The 20,635-nt window shown below is 42.1% G+C and overlaps 1 protein-coding gene across 1 annotated transcript in view; it reads right to left on the bottom strand.

Annotated features, from left to right (window-relative positions):
• Positions 1-20,635, bottom strand: part of LOC129708528 (tetraspanin-18-like) — a 126,399-nt gene that overhangs the window by 45,668 nt on the left and 60,096 nt on the right. The window contains exon 4 of the mRNA XM_055654331.1: positions 16,839-16,928. The gene's annotated coding sequence lies outside the window, so the exon portion shown is untranslated. The remainder of the gene's footprint in view (positions 1-16,838; positions 16,929-20,635) is intronic.

The following is a 20,635-nucleotide window of genomic DNA, read 5'->3' as shown; positions in this document are numbered from 1 at the left end:
ATTTCATTTAGATAGATAATAGTCTTGGATAGATTAACAAGATAGATGGTGGGAGCTGTATCATGTGGCTGAATATCCCTGGACTATGGGCCATATTCACCAGAGCAGGAGTCAGTAATTTAGAACTGAAATAATTTATTTACAGAGGAATGCGCCTTTGAAGTTCTCAACCACAATAGCTATGAGTGTCTTCAAGGCTGTGGTCGATAAATCTTAGGACAATAAAGGGAATCAGGAATATGGTGATGATATGAAAATATATACAAGCTTGAAGATCACCCATGATGTTAGTTATTATATGCCATGCTCTTGCTTATGTGCTCAATCTACATCAATGAACATCCTGTTATCTTTTATTTTCTGGTCATTCAGTTTGTCCCCAACCTCACTCACTTACAGTATACACAGATCTAGCTTTGATTTCTGACATCAATTGTTGATGACCTATTTTAATCTCACTAAAATCCATCTGTTTTGGTACATATCACCCAAAAAGCAAGGAACTAAGCAGTGTCCTTAACTGATTCAATGTAGCTGAAGACAGTTATGGCTAATGTACATGTTATGTTAATGTACAGTTATGGTTAATGTGAAAATGGTTAATGCATTTCGTTGTCTCTGTACTGTACACTGACAATGACAATTAAAATTGAATCTGAATCTGAATCTGAAGACAGGTCCCGTCCTGAAACGGCACAGTGGCGCAGCGGTAGGGTTGCTGACTTGCATCGCCAAAGGCCCGGTTTCGAACCTGACTGCGGGTGCGATCTGTGCAGAATTTATCCGTTCTCCCTGTGACCGCCTGGGTTTTGTCTGGGTGCTCCAGTTTCCACTCACACTCCAAATACGAGTTGATTTGGCTTCTGTAAGTTGTCCCTAGTGTGTAGGGTAGTGCTAGTGTACAGGGTGATCACTGGTCTGCACGGACTCAGAGGATCAAAGGGCCTTTCCCTCCACTGTATCTCTAAAGTCTAAATTGACCTATGCCTGTTCTCCAGAGATGCTGCCTGACCCGCTGAGTTACTCCAGCACTTTGTGTCCTATTGTGTCAACCAGCATAAGCAGTTCCTTGTTTCTACTATTTGCAGCTTTTGTTATGTTTACATGCAATAAACAGCTATACGATTTCCAGTTATAAATGCCTATCCCCTCAACAGTGCCAGAACCCCAGGCATCACTGTACTGGAAGCAGCACTTGGTAATAACATCAGAAACCAAATCTCCATAACGCAGTGATTTCACACGCTGTAAGTCACTGATAACAGCTCAGATGCTGAGAATGATGGTCCAAAATGCATGGGTTATTTTTGACCCTTGTTTCATTTTAAGTTGGTGAGCTGGACAAACGTCCCTGCAGTTATGCTCCAACATTTCTTGGTACTATACCACCTGAATATGAATCACTGCCAGGCAAAGAACTACTGACTGCAGAGCCAAATCTCCAGAACCCTGGAGAATGCGGTTTGAAAAATATCAGTCATCATTGATTACTATTGTAACAAAATCTGCATCACCAGAGGTCCCTGTACAGCCACAATCTTTGATGAATAGGATTATTATGATAAACGAATAGTTAATACCAGATGTTCTTATTTAGGAGTTCGGCTCTTATGCTATGCAATGCCTCTCATGTGTTCAACATTTTATGTATGTCAAGTAAACCACAGTTCACTTAAGAAAATGAGACCATCAAAGATGCACATTATTTCAATTAAATTACATGTTCAACTCACCTCTTGTTGACAGTGTGTGTCCCTGGTGCTGGGAGCCTTATAGTTGCAACCACTGAGAGGGCAAGAACTACAGTAACTGCATGCACATGGCTAAACCATCTGTCATATCATAATAGAACAAAACATGGTGCAACATCGAGGATGACAAGCCGACAGCAATGTTCCTCAACGTTTCTGCACTCTGTGGCCAAGAACTGAAGAGAGAATTATACTAGGAGATAAAGATGCAAGTTGCTGTGAGAAAAAAAACTTTCATTAACTGGAATAATAATGGAAACAGCATTTACGAGGTGTTTTTTTCTTAATGTAGAAGGATTGTAGGGACTGACCTAGTTGATTAAAGTGTGTAATGGATATCCCTGGAGAGAAGGAATTGTTTTTTTTCCCCTTCTGTAGTTATCTTTTCTATAGTTCCCAAAGGAGATTTACTTAATACATTTTTCTCCACAGAATTCAAGCCACTCACTTGTATGAGTAATCCTGCTCTTAAATAAAAAAGCAAATAAACTATCAAGTTATTTTTCAAGTTACGTGCCTACGTTATATCTCTACGGCCACTTTTTGGTAATGATTACTTTTCTTTCCCATCTCCCTCCTGCTGAGTCACCTCCCATAAATAAATACTGCAAGGTTTCTCATGGACTCGCTCTGCCAGCCTTCCACCTCACTGGATCTTTTCATTTTCAAATGCCAGCACAACAACAACAACTGTATTTTCACACAAAGAGTAGTACATCTCTGGAACTCTCTGCCACAGAAGGTAGTTGAGGCCAGTTCATTGGCTATATTTAAGAGGGAGTTAGATGTGGCCCTTGTGGCTAAAGGGATCATGGAGAGAAGGCAGGTACAGGATACTGATTTGGATGATCAGCCATGATCATATTGAATGGCGGTACAGGCTCGAAGGGCCGAATGGCCTACTCCTGCACCTATTTTCTATGTTTCTATGTCTTGACTTTTCCACTCCCCTTACCCACTGCAATCTCACCCCCAATGAACGCACAGCCCCACGCTACCTCAGCAACAATCCCACCATTGTTATTAAACCCGCTGACAAGGGAAGTGCCGATGTAGTCTGGCAGGCTGGTCTCAACCTTGCTGAGGCCAGGCACCAGCTCTTGGATATGTCCTATTGCCTCCCCCTTGACCATGACCCCACTGTCAAACACCAAGCCATCATCTCTCAGCCTTTTTCCAATCTGGCAATTTCAAGCCTCTGGCGATCGCCTCCGGAGCTCTGACTTTATTGGTCCCCAGCCCCACACTGCCCGCTTGTACCTCCTCCCCAAGATCCAGACAGAACTGCTCTGGAAGACCAATTGATTCTGCTTGCTCTTGCCTCACTGCACTCATCACCAAATACTTTGATTTCACCCGATTCCCCCTTGTCCAGCCCCTTCCAACCTACATCCTTGACACCTCACACGCCCTGCAACTCTTCAATCACTTATCATTTCTAGGCCCCCATTGCCTAATCTTCAAAGAGACATCCAATCTTTTTACATCACCATCGCCCACCATGAAGATCTCAAAACCCTCTGGTTCTTTCTTGAACTGAGGTCCTAGGCTAGACCTGCTTAGAGTGAGGCCATATGCAAACTAGAGGAACATCACCTCATATTTCGTTCGGGTAGCTTACAATCCGACTATATGAACATTTAATTATCCAATTTTAGCTAACTACAACCACCCCTCCACCTCCCCTTCTTCCCACAACAATTCCCCCCATTCTTTACAACCCGACCCTCCTCTCTCCCCCGTGTCCCACCTGGCCTAACACATACTCATCCCCTCCTCCTCCACTTCCACCTACATTCCATCCTCTAGCTTCACAATTTGCAACCCTTTTCTCCTTTTGTCTCACTGCTGCTGTATTTTAACTGCTAGCTTTTGTCCAACCATCTGCCTATTTAAAAATCCCTAGGTACACAAAAATGCTGGAGAAACTCAGCGGGTGCAGCAGCATCTACGGAGCGAGGGAAATAGGCAATGTTTCGGGCCAAAACCCTTCTTCAGAAAAAAAAAACCTCACTTGTATCACCTCTTAACCCCCCCCCACACACACACACGCACAATCCATCTGAAGTGTCCCAATCCAAAACATTACAAATCAATGTTGCCGGGCTATGCTACCTGACTGCATGACCTACTGCTTTACTCCAGCATCTTGTGTCTTTTTTCTGTAGACCAGCATCTGCAGTTCCCTGTTTCAGCAAGCTCCTTGTTTAGTCACTAGTCAAAGTTGCAGTAAATGGACTCTCTCTTCTACAGGACCCTACAGGATACATTTAAAATCCTCTAATGTTTTCTATGTAATCCTAACCGGTTCTTCTTTGCTTGTGGTGTAATTTACCACATCAGTGCCACTCTCCTATTACCAGCTGCCCATTCTCTAACCTGGAATTCAAACTGCACAGTTTATATAAAGTTTCATCTCAATGAGTGTAGTTAAAAGACAAAGGAAGGTGAATATTAGAAAACAGAAAAAATAAGTAAGGCCAATGTTTTATGTTTTATACAATATCTTTGCTTTCTTCCCTCACGTTGTTAATTCTTACTAGACACAGTTGCACAATTACTTGTCTGACCACCCAAGTGACTATTGTTCATGTGAGACTCTTGACAGTGAGGATATGTGCTGATAGAGGAAGAGAAAGAGAGACAAGTTGCTGGGTGGGATACCGGGATGAGTGCCATACACTCACTCAACACCCACTTGTACTGAATTTCCAGCACTGATTACTGGCTAGGGTTTAATAGTGGGAGCCTTCATTCCAGCCGATGTATTTCTGGTCAGAGGTGTCAAGTCAAGACCTCCCACCTTCAACCTCTTTAACCAATCAACACCATTTCTCTTCCATTTGCATTTTTTTTAAATACTTAAGAAATATATTCTAAATAATTGTTCCCTGGTTTGTACAGCTGTATCTTTGACATTAACTTTTAATGCAGGACCTTCCTTCAGGGACAGCAAATACACAAAGCCCTCACAGATATTATGCCTTTCCAACTCAAAAACGCCCCACATTTCCCTAATGGTTTAGAGTTGCGCAGAGCAGGAATATCTAAATCACTTGGACTGGCTTATTGAAGTCAAACACTCCATACACATGAACCCCAAGTCATTGCAAAATAAATCAACTCTTCCTCCTCAATCTCAAAACAATGAGGAAATTGATAGCAAAGGGATATATGGATGTGAACAATGGAACTGGCAGGATGGCTAGGGTGGGGGAGGGGCAGAGAGAGGGTGAATACAGGGGTTACAGGGAAATTAGAGTCATCAATATACATACTGCTAGATTGTAAAAAGCCCAAGCAAAATATGAGGTGCTGTTCCCCCAATTTGCGTGTGGCCTCACTCTGACATTAGAGGTCTGAAGAAGGGTCTCGACCCGAAACGTCACCCATTCCTTCTCTCTGGAGATACTGCCTGTCCCGTTGAGTTACTCTAGCTTTTTGTGTTGTCTTCGGTTTAAACCAGCATCTGCAGTTTCTTCCTACACGAGGAGGTATTTAAGCTGCCCAAGGGATATATGAGGAGCTGAGATGGACTCTCCAGGCTCTACTGCAGTGGCCCAGGAAAGGTTGAGACAATTAAGTAACACTCTTAGGTCTTAGATCTTAGATTCCTTTATTGTCACTCAAGCACAATTTTACAGAAGCCAATTAACCTACAAACATGCACGTCTTTGGAATGTGCAAGGAAACTGGAGCACCTTGAGAAAACCCATGTGGCCACTGGGAGAACGTACAAACTCTGTATAAACAGCACCAGTAATCAGCATTGAACCTGGGTTTCTGGCACTGTAAGGCATCAACCCCACTGCTGCGCCATTGTGCTGCCCCTAGAAGTTGAGAATTACCGTCCACTGTATAAGGAACTGTTGAGGTAGAATGTTAGATTAAGAGACATTCAAAGGACAGGTAGAACAGGTTCCATATGTTGAATTTTCTACTCTTCCTAAATGTCGATATTTTTGAAATTGTGAGATTGGCGCATAAATCTGTACGTCCTAGTCAGTTCACCTCCCTGGAGTACCTATACAAGGGGCCTTGTAAACTATGTACAAATTGTAAAATAGTGTTTTACCATAATTATTGGGGAAAGCAAGCTGGGGTGCAAGTTAGATATAAAGGGGAGTTTCATAGTCATTGACATGGTTACCAAGGGTACCAGCCCATTGACATGGTTACCAAGGGTACCAGCCCATTGACATGGTTACCAAGGGTACCAGCCCATTGACATGGTTACCAAGGGTACCAGCCCATTGACATGGTTACCAAGGGTACCAGCCCATTGACATGGTTACCAAGGGTACCAGCCCATTGAATACACTGACCATCAACCACCCATTTATTCCAATCCTACATATTTAATTTTTTCATGTTTTATTCTCCCCACATTCTCATCAGCTCCCCCCAAATCTGCCATTCACTAACACACCAGGGACAATTTACAGTGGCCATTTAACTCACCAACCTGCCCTTCTTTATGATGTGAGAGGAAATATGATACTTCACAGGACAAACTTGCAAACTCCACACAGGTGGGTCCTGAGGTCAAAATGTGTCAGTGATAGTGGAATCTGGAGAAAGATAATGGCAATGTGAAGCGAATTGTTTACAGTAAAGATTAGGTTGTAGATGGTATTGGTTACTCAACTGGCAACGACTCATGGGGCCAAAATACATGCTTCTATGAAGTAAGGAAATATGGAAAACGTTAAATAAGATTATGCATCTGAGCTGCCATCTTTTGATTTTATCAATTCAGGATGAAAATTCAGGACGTAATAGAAAATCAACAAGCAGTATATGCTGAGGTCCAGAGGCAGAATTGACAGGGGCGAAGATATATTTAGAGAGGATCCTTAACTTACTGTATGACCATCACAGGTGTCACCCATATTCATTTATGTTGGCAAAAGTAGAAGCATCACAAGTCGAGAGATGGAAGAGATTAGATGCTGGAATTTGGAGCAATGAAACTGCTAGAGAAACTCGATGGGCTGAGTAGTATCTGTTGAGGGAAAGGAATTGTCGAGACTCTTCAACAGAAACCTGCATCAAATGATTCTACTTGTGTTGGTGTTGGCTAACTCCCGAGCACAAAACCCGCAGTCAGCTACTCATTTTGTCCTATGCCATCATTTAGATGAGATAGTCATTTGATTCACCACAGGAAGCTAAATGAATTAAATGCACCACTCAACAAACCCGGCACTCAAAAAAAAATGTTATTAATAAAAGGTAATTATAGAATTCAACTGCAAGGGGATGAGATGGTTTGAAACGCTGCCACATGAGCCCACAGAAATAGTCAAGAAAAAGCATTAGGAAACTTTAAACTTATAATATACAAAATTAAGTATTTCTTAAAGATATTCCCATGCAATTGCTTCTCAATGATTAACACATGAATGGTACCATCTTAGTGTCTATCACGGGTAGTATGGTATCTACCAATGAGTCAATAATAAAGAAAATTATTCAGGTTTGTCCCTCAGTATTTCATTGACTTCAGCTGAACACAGACATTGACAAAGTGAATGATAAAAGCTGAGGCAACCTATTGCCGAGACCAAACAGTGGTATCATGTTATTACAACCCACCTCCCTTTGTTCACCATGGCTGATGTGATAGAAACCTTCTCTCTCTATTCCTCATGGGAAAACGTTGATAAATTCTTAAGATCATCACACAAACCAACCTCCCTTCCATTAACTCCATGTACACTTCAGGCTGCCTCGGTAAGGCCACCAGCATAATCAAGGACGATTACTGCATCACTCCTTCTTCTCCCCTCTCCCATCAGGTAAGACATACAGAAGTTTGAAAACGCACACCAGGGGCAGTTTCTTCCCAGTTATTATCAGGCAAATGTACTGTCCTGTCACCAGCTGGAGAGCGATCCTCACTTCACATCCACCTCACTGGAGACGTTTGGACTATCTTTCATCTGACTTTTATCATGCGCTACATGTTGTAGCCTTTATCCTTCACTTGCACATTGTGGACAGCTTGATTATATTCATGTATGGTTCTTTCTTTGCCTGGATAGCACGCAACAAACGCTTTTCACTACCTGAAGAAGGGTTTCCGACTCGAAATGTCATCTATTCATTTTCTCCAGAGATGCTGCCTGACCCGCTGAGTTACTCCGGCACTTTGTGTCTATCTTCAGTATAAACCAGCGTCTGCAGTTCCTTCCTACTCTGTACTTCAGTACATGAGAGAATAATAATAAACAAAAAAACTAAAACATATACCTGGGAGCTGCAGGCCTATAGAATGAAAGCACCATCAGTTGGGCAAAAATAAATCTAATTTGTGGACTGTAAAATGTGATTGAAATTACAAGGAACCTTGAAAGTTAACATCAGTGAATGAAGCGTGTTAGAATTTTGCACCATTTAGTCTCATGGGTCTGATCTTACTCGTTAAAAACACGTCTCTTTTTGTTTCAAAACCTTGAATCACCCTCGACTTCAAATGATTATTTACTTTCTCTCCATATTATGCAGTGGTTCCTTTCTCCACACCCTCATTGCTCAATTAACTCTGTTCTTAAAGTAAACTCTTCTGACCTTCATTCAGTAAGTTCATGCCTAATTCAATCCATAATGACTAGAAGCAAAATGGATTATATCCAGTAATTTACATTTTACTTAATTAAGTCTTTGTACAGAAGGGAAAAATAACTAACGGATGTTTTCAATTAACTTTCAGTTTTTAATTCTGATTCAATATTATTTTACCTAAACTGATGCTTTATTTAAGACCACAGCGAGTGATTATTGTTTAAGAAGGAACTGCAGATGCTAGAAAATCGAAGCAGACAAAAATGCTGGAGAAACTCAGCGGGTGAGGCAGCATCTATGGAGCGAAGGAAATTGGCAACTTTTCGGGTTGAAACCCTTCATCAAAGTGATTATTGTTTCACTGGTGCATCCATTTTATTTCCCAATACAATTTCTGTTAACTACTATATAACTGTGCATTAATTCTTACCGTTGAACTAAATGGTTTTTATCTGTATCTGCACTGTAAAAGATGCTGGAAGGAATATTATTAAAGGGATTATAAATGGATCATTAAAATCTGCATGACTGGTCAACAAAATTGTGCACAGCTGCATTGGTTATCACGTGGAAACAGTTATCGGCTTCCATCAACCTATCAGGCAGTGGATCCTAGAGCCTTTAGCACTAATGGTGACAAAGATTTTCTTTCTCTTCCGTCTAAGCTTTCTACCATTAACTTCATAACTAAGCTTCCTTTTACATGGGTTATTTCTCTGCTCAGAGACAAAAGCTAATATATTCCTGACCCCTGAAGCTATTGAGTTTCAGCAAGTTCAGAATTCAGCTGAAGAGTGATTGTCGGCGTCGACACAGACAGAGTGAGATCTGTGGCTCTCCGCTCTCCTGTGATGTATGGCTGTGCACACTCTTGTTGACCACATGCAGATTTTAATGATCCATTTACAGTCCATTTAATAATATTCCTTTCAGCATCCTTTACAAAAAGAAAGAAGCCATTGATCCATTGGGAAATAAGGTCAAAGGTGGAGCTGATTGATTATTGAATTGTCGATTGGTTTGAATTGTTTCATTCAACAGCTAGAGCACCAATTGAATGATTTTTAAATCTTTCCAAACTTAAAAATATGAGCCATTGTGTTAATCAGAAATGTTAACAGTTAGATTAGTAGACAGATGGGCCATTAAATCCACGCGTGCAATATTTAAACTGGTCTGAGCTGATGGGTATGTTCTGACTAAATTACAACAATTTCTATCATGTGGATTATAAAGTTTTGAATCCTGCCATTTTTAAGTGGACTGCAGCTTTCAATTACCCAGGAGCACACTTTGTAGTTGAAATACTTTTCAATTGAACTGTGTAGGAAGGAACTGCAGATGCCGGTTTATATCAAAGATAGACACAAAGTGCTGGCGAAACTCAGCGGGTCGGGCAGCATCTCTGGAGAAAAAGGGTATGTGACGTTTCAGGTCGAGACCTTTCTTCAATATGAACTCTTTTGTACAAAGCAATGCATTTTTTGCAGACCAATGAATAGTTAAATTGTGGAAACTCCCACTTTCTCATTTCCCAGTGGAACATCTCCTGCTAGGGGAATAAGACACAATGGATTATTTTAATGATCATCATCAAATTAGTTTATATATGGCCGTAGGGATGGGGAGGAGAGTTAAAAGGACTTAGGATATATTTGCATAGCTTCAACATGCCAAATTCTGAGTTTAATTCAGCATATTTGTCTAGATGGCCTTAACCCCCATTGCAGGTGTAAGCAACATTAACAGCATGTGTTTAAGAAGGAACTGCAGATGCTGGAAAATTGAAGGTACACAAAAATGCTGGAGAAACTGAGCATCTATGGAGCGAAGGAAATAGGCAACGTTTCGGGCCGAAACCCTTAACAGCATCTGTCGCATCCGCAGACCCCTGCCATATAACCTATGTACTAAAATTCAGTTGATATCTAACCATGACATATGATTTATGCAGAAGTGCACCAGATTCTCAGTGAGCGTGTAATGCTTTCACTCTGGCAGTTTATGACCATAAGACATAGGAGCAGAATTAGGCCATTTGGCCCTTCCTGTCTGCTCCGCCATTCAATCATGGCTGATCTATTTTTCCCTCTCGATCTCATTCTTCTATCTTCTCCCCAACTACTATTGCCTATAATTATATTAGGGAAATGCTCTCTGCAAACTTGGCTGATGACAACCTAAGAAACACTTTCAATTAAGCCCAAGAAAGATATATCGCAAACTGTATAATCACCAGAGGAACCATTGATCAAACCATTAGCATCTCGTAGAAAGATTCTAGAATGATGTTCTGGATAGCATAGCACTGTTGTAAAGATCTATGGAGGATCATGATGGCAACACCAACCTAATGGGCCTGTCCCACTTAAGTGATTTTTCAGGTGACTGCCAGCGACTGTCAAGTTGCTGATACCTGATCATACAGGTATCTTTACACAATGACACATGTGTATACATTTGTCAGCAGAAGTCAGGACAAAGGATGGATTCTCTGGGCAATCGTACTGCCTCGAGGTCACCAGCTAGTCTTTCAGTGGTTAACTGAGCTTATCTCTCTTGGCTTAGTCAGTTACTAAAGGGCCTGTCCCACTTGGGCGACCTAATCCGCGAGTTCTGGCGAGTTTGCTCTCGACTTATACTCACATCATGGTCGACACAAGGTCATAGGAGGTCTTTGTAACTATTCCTTCATGCTCGAGAGTGGTATCCGTGTACTCGAGGCCTCAGCTAGGTTGTGGCGTATTTTTCAAAATGTTGAAAAATGCCCGCGAGTAGAAAAGGTCGCCATGGAAAAAATCGATACTTTTTTTACTGGTAAATTTAGCCGTGGTAGGTCGTAGTAGGTCGGCATGTTAGTCGTAGGTAATCAAGAGTTGTCGAAGGTAATCGAAGGTAGTCGTAGATAGTCTTCAACATAGTCATAGGGAAGTCGAGGGAGGTCGTCTTCACTCTCCACTATCCAGTGTCCAATTTTCCCAAAGCTAGTCGTAGCTAGTCTTCTACATAGTCAAAGGAGGTCTTCAACATGACATTTTTTCAAACTCTCCTAAACCCTCCTAAACTCGCCAATTAGGTTGCCCAAGTGGGACAGCCCCTTAAGAGTGGGAAGAATTGCTTCCACTGCGGGAGTGCCTCAGAAGGACAGGTAGCATCTCTGGAGATTATGGATTTGTGATGTTTCGGGTGGAGACCCTTCTTCAGACTGATTGCAGTGAGGGGTGGGAGTGAAAGTTGGAAGAGAGATGGGGCCAAGACAAACACTGGCAAGTGATAGGTGGATACGATTGTAGAGGGTCAGTTGATTAAACAAAATGCCGGAGTAATTCAGCGGGTCAGCAGCACATCTGGAGAAAACAAATAGGTGACGTTTCGGGTCAGAACCCTTCTTCAGGGTTTGATTAGACCTTGATTAGCAGAAGCTGGACAAAGGCCAGAAGTTAAGAGACAAAAAGTGTGAGACAAGGACAGAAGAGGTGCACATTTCTATGCCAGAGGAAGAAATATAGGTGGAAGGAGACAGGGGGAAGAGGAGAAATGGGTGTGAATCCAGTGGAGCAAGGGGAAGGGGAAGGGGGGGTTGTTAGTTAACTGAAATTAGAACATTTGTTTTTGAGATCTTGTGTAGAAGAAGGCTGTCAATATTGGTACAATGTTTTATCATACATAGGCATAATGGCTTACTGATCTGCCACTACAATAGTCACCAAACATTGCTCAATGTCCCCAAAGTGTCCTGTGCTGGCAAATAATTGAGGTTTGTTACTTAATAACAAGGGCAGTTTCCATACAGAGCAGGGTGAACCCCATTCCACATTCTGTTGGCTGAAATTGGCAATTGAAATTTAGATTTGCGTCAGAAAGATTGTTTCCCGATGATTTACACATGAATAGTACCAACTTGGTGTCTCACACAGATAGATTGCAGAAACCAAACACCAGTACACCCCCACCCCTCACTGCAGTCTACTTCCCTTTGTTCACCACAGCTGTAGATAGAAACATACTCTGTGTACTCCCTGTGAAGCAACTTTGATAAAGCTGTAACACATTCCTGGTGGCTGTGGATCTACAGGATGAATGCACCATAAGTTGGGCAAAAATAAATCTTAAGAAATGATATTTAATGGTCTGTAAAAATTGATTGAAACCATAAAAAACCATAGAAGTTAATATCAGTGAAGGAAGCTGTGTTAGCTCTGTGCTCCAGAGTGATCCAAAACTAGTCCCATGTCTGCTCTTAGTCACTGAATACAAGACTTTCTTTGTTTCAAAGTCCTGACTCACCCTCGACTTCAAACTCTTTCCGCAAGATATGTCATGGCCCCTCCCACCTCAATCAACTATGCTCCTAAAATAAAGTACGAACCTTCAGTCACATCATGCCCAACTCAAAATGACCTGATCATATGCAGTGATTTACATTTTATTTAATATAATCTTGATGCAGATGGACAGTAATAAACTATTGCATTTTCAATCAACTTTAGCCTTAAATTCTGATTCAAAACTAATTTAAAATCTGATTCAATATATTGATGCTTTGATTTAGCCAACGTCAAATGATCATTCTCTCAGTTCTGCACTCATTTTGTTTCCAATCCAATTGCTTTTAACTGCTATATTACTGCGCGTTCGTTTTTACTGTTGAGCTAACTGGTTTTATCTGTTACATTACTGCACTGATCCACATTAGGTTTAATATAGAAAACATCTATCTGAACAGCCTTTATAACCAGAAGGTAATTGAAAATGGCCTGACAATTTAATTAAACTGCTGAATATTGAATTGAAAAACTATGCTTTGCTGTGGGGAAAAAAATGTGGAATTGGTTTCTTGCAACTTTAGCCACAAGGCTTGCCAAACTACCACCTTGGCAAAGCTCTGCTTACAGTAGTTAGTGATTTTTCTGTCTCTCAAACTTTTGGGAAACTGCTTATTTTAATCTGTGAGGCAGAAGAGCTAAATTGTTAAGTCTCCACTAAGCAGTAACTTATTGACCACTTTAAATTTCTTTAATTATGTCGCATTCCAAGAATTTCCCACAAGGGGATGGATGTTAACTTAGATTTTGAAAATTATAGGCTCCTATATGTGATTATTGAAAAAGCTAAGCGAATGGGATAATGCAGAACATGCTGAAAGACATGGATTTACACAGCACCTCACATGATATCAGGATCCCCAAAAGCACATCAGACCCACTGGACTGTGCTCATTGTTCTATTATAAGAAATGTGACAGTCTATTTCTGAACACAAGATTTTCTTGCCCATTGAGGGTAACACAGTGACACAGCGATAAAGTTACTGCCTTACAGTGCCAGACATACCCGACATACAGGTTTGTAAGTTAATTGGCTTCGATAAAATTGGAAATTGTCCCTAGTGTGTAGGATAATGCTAGTACAGGGGGTGATTGCTGGTCAGCACAGACCAGATGGGCTGAAGGGCCTGTTTCTGCACTGTATCTGTAAACTAAACTAAAGTGGTCAATGAACAACAACATGTTACAAACAAAGAAATATATTGTCATAATTTAGGTTTCGGGATAAATGTTGGCCACAAATGAGAATTCCTCTGTTTGAAAATAGAGTCACATGATCCTTTATGTGATGAGAGGGCAGACAAGGCCAAGATTCAAAGTTTTGACTGAAAGCACGTCTTCTAATGCTGCAGCGCGCCCTCTGCATCAGAGAGCCTGCACCATCAGCCCTGAGGAACAGGAGCCAAGATATCTGTGTTGATTTCTGTCAAGCACTTTGAAACCATGGTAGCTGAACAGAGAAAAAGAAAAGAAAAATCAAAGAAGGTTTTGTGGGATATGGCCACATGCAGGCAAATGGGACCAGGTCAAGTTGGTCGGCATGGACGAGTTGGGCCAACAGGATTGTATCTGTGCTGTGTGACTCTATGTCCAGTTGGGACGAAGTGCTTGTTTCCACACTGTATGTCTGCATGATTCTAGGACTGGTCAGATAACACCATACGTGAGGATGGCAGTGAAACGAGAGCTGAGAAAGTGGCAAGAAGCTCTTCACAGTCCCAAGTACAATGAGAAGAGTCCAGTGTAAGTGTGCAGTGTGGTTATTACACTTTGGGCTATTGACACTCTCAGTCATAGCCCTGCTGCTCCAATGTTCAGCAGCACCTGAAAGGCTGTAGGAGGAGTGAGGTCAAGGGATGTGGTTGCAATGATGGGGAGAGGGCTGAGGTGTGAGATCAGGTGGGTGTAATATGGGAATGATGAGTGATATTCTATTGTGGAGCTGGTGAGTGGGAGGGTAAGGTTAGCTGATCAGTGAATAGGTGTGAGAAATACAGTCAGTGATCAAGCAGGGCTCTTTTGGAAGAGGTCAGCCAGGGTTGGGTTGGATGACTGTTGGTTAGAATTAAAGCCAGGGCAGTAGCAAGATGGAGAAGGTCCCGGCGAGCCACACAGGGCTGTAGAAGCTTCCGGCAAGCCGCGGCCACACCACAACAGCAGGCCAGAATTGCCGGCCGCAGAACCGGGAGTCAACCTAGGCTTGTCTCCTGCTCGACCCCGGTGAGGAGGGTGGAGAACGTTGGCGATGGCGGCAGTTGCTGGGCAAAGGGCAGATGTCAAGATGGTGGTGGATGGAGAAAAGGATCGGTGCCTCGAGACTGTACTATTAAGAACTTTGAAACTCTGTTGTTGCCAGAAAGATGGCGACTCTTGTGTACTATTTCACTATAATCCTTGCACTGAAGCAAAGCAAGAGTTTCATTGTCCTATCAGGGACACATGACAATAAACTCACTTGAACTTGAACTTTTGTACTTAGCTATGATTGTGCTTATCAATAGTATGATTTTACTGGATTCTCTGCAAAACAAAGATTTTTACTGTGCCTCGGTACATATGACAATAAAGTATCAATGAAGCATCGTTTCATTGAATGAGGTTTTGGGGGGATGGGAGTGATGATGAAACAAGAAATAATAGGCATAGTACCAGCAACAATGATCAGGTTGGAGTCCAGAGCCTTTTGTTGTTAATCAATGAAGGGGCAAGGGCTGGTGAGGGAGAGGGGTGGAATTAATCAGGTGTGGCTGTGGTCCAGGACCAGGATCAAAGATAATGGCAGATAGACACAAAATGCTGGAGTAACTCAGCGGGACAGGCAGCATCCCTGGAGAGAAGGAATGGGTGGTGTTTCAGGTCGAGACCCTTCTTCAGACTGAAAAACACGGTAAAAGGGAAATGAGAGATATAGACGATGATGTAGAGAGTTATAGAACACATGAATTAAAGATATGCAAAAAAGTAACAATGATAAATGACACATGCCAGTGAAACAGTCTCAAAGATAACGGGGAAGGGATTGTGGAAAATGAGACCTCAATCAGGGGTTGGAGAGTGGATGTGTCATGGAACCAGGGGATTGCTGGATTCGGGAGGAGGAGAGGGTACCAGGCTGACTGGGGTTTGGATGGACAACCACCTGGGTGGGGGTGGGGAAAGTGGGAGAAAGGGACCATTGAGTGGAGAGTCAGTAGCATCATTGGGATCCTGAACAATGTAAGGTAACAGTGGGACTTGGTGGGTTCCTGACTGGTGCTATGTACTGTGAAATACTGCCTAAAGATGGTTGCATCTTGAACAGCCTGGACTAAATCCTCCAGCAATGCCTCACGCAAGCATTCAAGGGATCAGCTCAATTTCCAAGACTTTCATTTTCCTTCATTCGATGCATGTCTGGTGCTGGAATCCAGCAAACAAGCATGACGCATGCCAGGAAATTCCTGGCTAAATTTCCAGACTGATGCAGAAAAGGGTGGGAATGGTCATTCTACACACGGTTCAAAACAGACTCTGGACAGAATGAAACGCATCCATTTTCTCAGCTGAAATATTGCAAGAAATAACTGGGAAATTAAGATTTACTGTTTTTGTAATGTTAACCTTGTCTGAATGAGAAACACTGGCAAGTCCAGGGAAGCACAGTAACTATGACAGTCAGAAGGAGGTGTGCCAGAAATAAGAGTAGGAAGCTAGGACTGAGTGAATGGACTGAAAATGAAAACATTTGAAACACTAAACTGAGATGGCCCCTGCTCCAAAATTGGAACACGTTTCCTGTTTGTAACAAAATGGATCGCTGAGGGAATAAGACTTGTTATGAGTGCAGGGAGAACAATAACATTTAGTGTGCATCAAGAGATTTATATAGGCTTAACTTTCAAGCCCCTCAGCTTCCTCAGTGCAAAGGGAAATGCCTGTGATTGCTGCCTTTGGTCGTATACAAACTAAATTAGCACAAATCAGAAACAATCATGAATATAATCCTGATTCGGGTACAGTTTTGGCTTTCCAATTCATCAGTGAAGATTTGCCACTGCGGGGGGAAAAAGAAGGTTTTCACCACTAATCAGTGCGAACTGCCTTGAACTGCTTTGTGGAATTGTTTTTCAGGACTGTACTCCACAAGATATTTTAGGTAAGGAACCCTGGAAAAATGTGGTAAAACATAGACATCTCTCATTTTCTCCACTGACCTTTTCTTGTGAACTTGCTGCGTGAAAATTCCAGGTTAATAGTACTGCAAAACACAAAGTGCTGGAGGAACTCGGCGGGTCAGGCAGTATCTGTGGAGGGAATGGACAAAAGATGTTTTGGGTCGGGTTTAGTTTAGTTTAGTTTAGTTTAGTTTAGTTTAGAGATACAGCATGGTAACAGGCCTTTCAGCCCACTGAGTCTGTGCTGACCATCAATCACCCGTTCACACACTAGTTTAGTTTAGTTTAGAGATATAGCATGGAAACAAGGCCCTTCATTCCACCAAGTTCGCACTGACCAGCGATCACCCGTGCACTAGCGCTATCCTACACACCAGGAGCAATTAATAATTTACAGAAGCCCCTTTTTTTTTTGTAATGTAAAAAACTGTAGTAAATGCAATTTCGTTCAAACCTAGTTGTTTGAATGACAATAAATAGCATTCCATTCCATCCATTCCATAACCTACAAAAAGGGTCCTCCTTGCTGCTTCTGAATGGTGGCAAATCTTTATCAGGATTAGATAGCTGGCCGATCTTTGCCCATGCACAGGTTCTGGAGTCAGGATAGATGCATTTTGGGGAGCAAGAGCAAGAGTCATAGATGGTGGCATTAGGGTATCTGCCTTATACAAGCTGCTGCAGTTGCTCGCTGCAAGGAGAAAGACCAAGCATCCTGGCCAAGACATCATGATTTTGAACCAAAACTACAGCATTAAATATGACTTGACCACACCCTGAAGTCAGATGATGCCAGGGCTTATAGTCACAATACTAACACCATATGGAGCAATGAAGATGTGGGATCTAATTAGTTTCTCTCTTCTACTCACGATATTTCCCATTTACACATGGTAATGGAACAGAGGACTCCAGCCTAATTAGTCTCAGTGGTAACTCGACAGCTTTAAGAGTGAAAGGACATGTTATCTCTTTGCTTCAACAAGCTCTCATTGCAATGACAGTCTAACAAACAAAAAGATTTATTTTGTTTTTAATTGGCATAGGAGAGTAACATTTTATAATCCATGTGCATATTAAGAGTTTAATGTGGGATATGGTATGTGCTCAAAAACCACACAAGTACTATCTCAGTGACCTTTGTCGAGATTAATCTAAGGCACACAATGTACATTCAGAAAACTAAGTTGGCAATGATACAGGATTTCTTGGAACATCAGAGGAATTAAATAAATAATCAGAGAAAAACAATCTGCTCATAGACGAGTTCTTATTTGCTTTATCAAGACTGAGAGAGGCCATGCGCACATAAAGCACGAGAAAAAGCTGGTTAATCCAAATCAAAATGCGTGTGAATGTACACCACTTCATCGCAGCTTGGACTGGAATGATGATTCAGTTCACGGTTTGGGCCATATGATGAAGAAGTGACTTTATCTGTAAGCTAACCTGAGGAAATGATGGCAGACAAAAGACAGCAGTAGATTGAGAGTCTTTAATATACTCCCATATAACACTCCCATTGAAAATGGAGATTTGGTATATTGAATACAACTGCTCTAGATAGACATTAGTTCAAATTAAAGAGTACCAAATATGTTCTTTGGCAATTGGGCTGACATCCTTTATTGGGAATATGGTCCATGGGAGCTGGGGGATGCACATAGAGTTACATGAAGAATATAGCCAAGGTAAAAGCAGCAACTGGAATGTAAAATTGGTGCTTCCTCGTGAAGCTGGTCATCAAGGGCAAGGTGGTCTTGTTGATGCTGCAGGTGTGGTCCACTTCCTACTTTCAAACTGCAGCAGTCGCCCGAGTTATCTTCCATTTGTTCTGGAGATTCAAAATGGATGATGTCCGCGGGATGTGCGTTATAAATCTCCAGAGAAAGGGGTAAAAGCATTCCTAATATGGCCATCAACTGATCAACCTTTGTGAATGGTTGCTTCAAACATTGAGTTGGCCCAGGGTGTGGAAACACTCAGTACCACTACTCTATCTGTTCTCAGTGTTTTAAAGGGTGGGTGGGCCTGGCCACGTTACTGTGGATTTTTTATTTTAATTGGACTGTACTATATTGCCTGTCCCTTATGGAAAAGCTTATACATAAGAACGCCACTGACCACAAGTCAGTCAGGCAGTGGCATGAACAAAATGACCTTAAGGTCCTGAAGGAAAAGGGAACAGTAAATGGCAGATCCTGTCAGATGTTTCTCCTGGCAGTCGAAATCATTTGGCAGAAAGCCCCATCACCAAAGTTTCCAAACAAGCACCATGACCTTGCTTGGCCTGTGAGGAGAGATTCTTCAACATTATAAGTGCCATGCACAGCTGGAGTCTCCACACCACTGCCTTTGAGATCCATCTCCCTCTGGATTACGTATTTGTAAAAAAAGGTCTGGGAAAGATTGCATTTGTCTTTGTCAATGCTCAACCCAGACAGCTGGACAAAACAGGGCTCCATGGCTCCATGTGCTGTTTCCATGGATGCAAACTGAGACAAACATTAATTGCTGCTGGACAATCACTGACTTGATGGAATATACAGTTTACAGTATCTGGCACTTGCAGGTCCTCTGAACTGAATGCTCCATTCTGACACATTTCAAGGGACAGGATTTCATGCTGAAGTTTAGAGCAGCAAATTCAAGCGCTCTCGGGGAAAAGGGCCACTATTTAGCGACCTCTCAACACCGGATGGCGAGAGGCTGGAACACACATGAAAATCTCTCAAATTCATTACCTAACAAAATGTTTGGGAAAGAACGGGCGGCACCATGGCGCAGGGGTAGAGTGGCTGCCTTACAGTGCTCGCAGCATCAGAGACCCGGGTTCAATCCCGACTATGGGTGCTGTCTGTAGGGAGTTTGTACGTTCTCCCCATGACCTGCTTGGGTTTTCTCAGAAATCTTCAGTTTCCTCCCACACTCCAAAATCGTACAGGCTTGTATGAAGAAGGGTTTCGGCCCGAAACATTGCCTATTTCTTTCGCTCCATCGATGCTGCTGCACCCGCTGAGTTTCTCCAGCATTTTTGTGCACCTTTGATTTTCCAGCATCTGCAGTTCCTTCTTAAAGGCTTGTATGTTAATTGGCTTGGGTTTGTATACTTGGTATAAGTGTAAATTGTCCCTAGTTTGTGTAGGCTTGTGTTAATTTGCGGGGATCGCTGGTCGGTGCGGACTTGGTGGGCCGAAGGGCCTGGTTCCGCACTGTATCTCTAAACTAAACTAAATATTGATGCCATATGGACATCATATACATCTTGCAACTACGTATATGTAATGACATACTAGGAACAGTGAATGGAGACAAATTAATGTCCTGTAGAAAATAAACAGAACGCTGGAAGAGATGAAGCAGGTCATGCAGCATCCATGGAGGCAAGAGGTGCAAGTCATCGTTTTGAGTCAAGACCTTGCATCAGGTTTCAGAACTCAACTCGATGCCTTCTGTATGCTATTTCAGATTCCAGCATATGCAGTCTCTTGTGTTTTCAATGAATGTCTTGTGTGTATATTTTCAAATGTTATCAATAAAATTGATAGCACAATATTCAGCACCATTTGCGGCTCTTCGTACAATGAAGCAATCCACAAGCAGATGCAGCAAGACCTGGCCAATATCCAGGCCTGGGATGATAAATGACAAGTAACATTCACACCTTACAAGTGCCTGGCAATGATGGTATCTAACAAGAGAAAATCATCCATCAGCCCCTGACATTCAATGGCATTACCTCCATGTTCCCAATGACCAGGAACCGAATTGGAGTATCCATATACACAATGTGGCTAAAAGAGCAAGTCAGATGCCAGGAAGTCTACGTCGAATAA

The sequence above is a fragment of the Leucoraja erinacea genome, chromosome 24 (genome assembly GCF_028641065.1).
Source record: "Leucoraja erinacea ecotype New England chromosome 24, Leri_hhj_1, whole genome shotgun sequence".
Lineage (NCBI taxonomy): Eukaryota > Metazoa > Chordata > Chondrichthyes > Rajiformes > Rajidae > Leucoraja > Leucoraja erinaceus.
The sequence above is the reverse complement of the archived record's forward strand: the minus strand, read 5'-3'. Positions and strand labels throughout refer to the sequence as shown.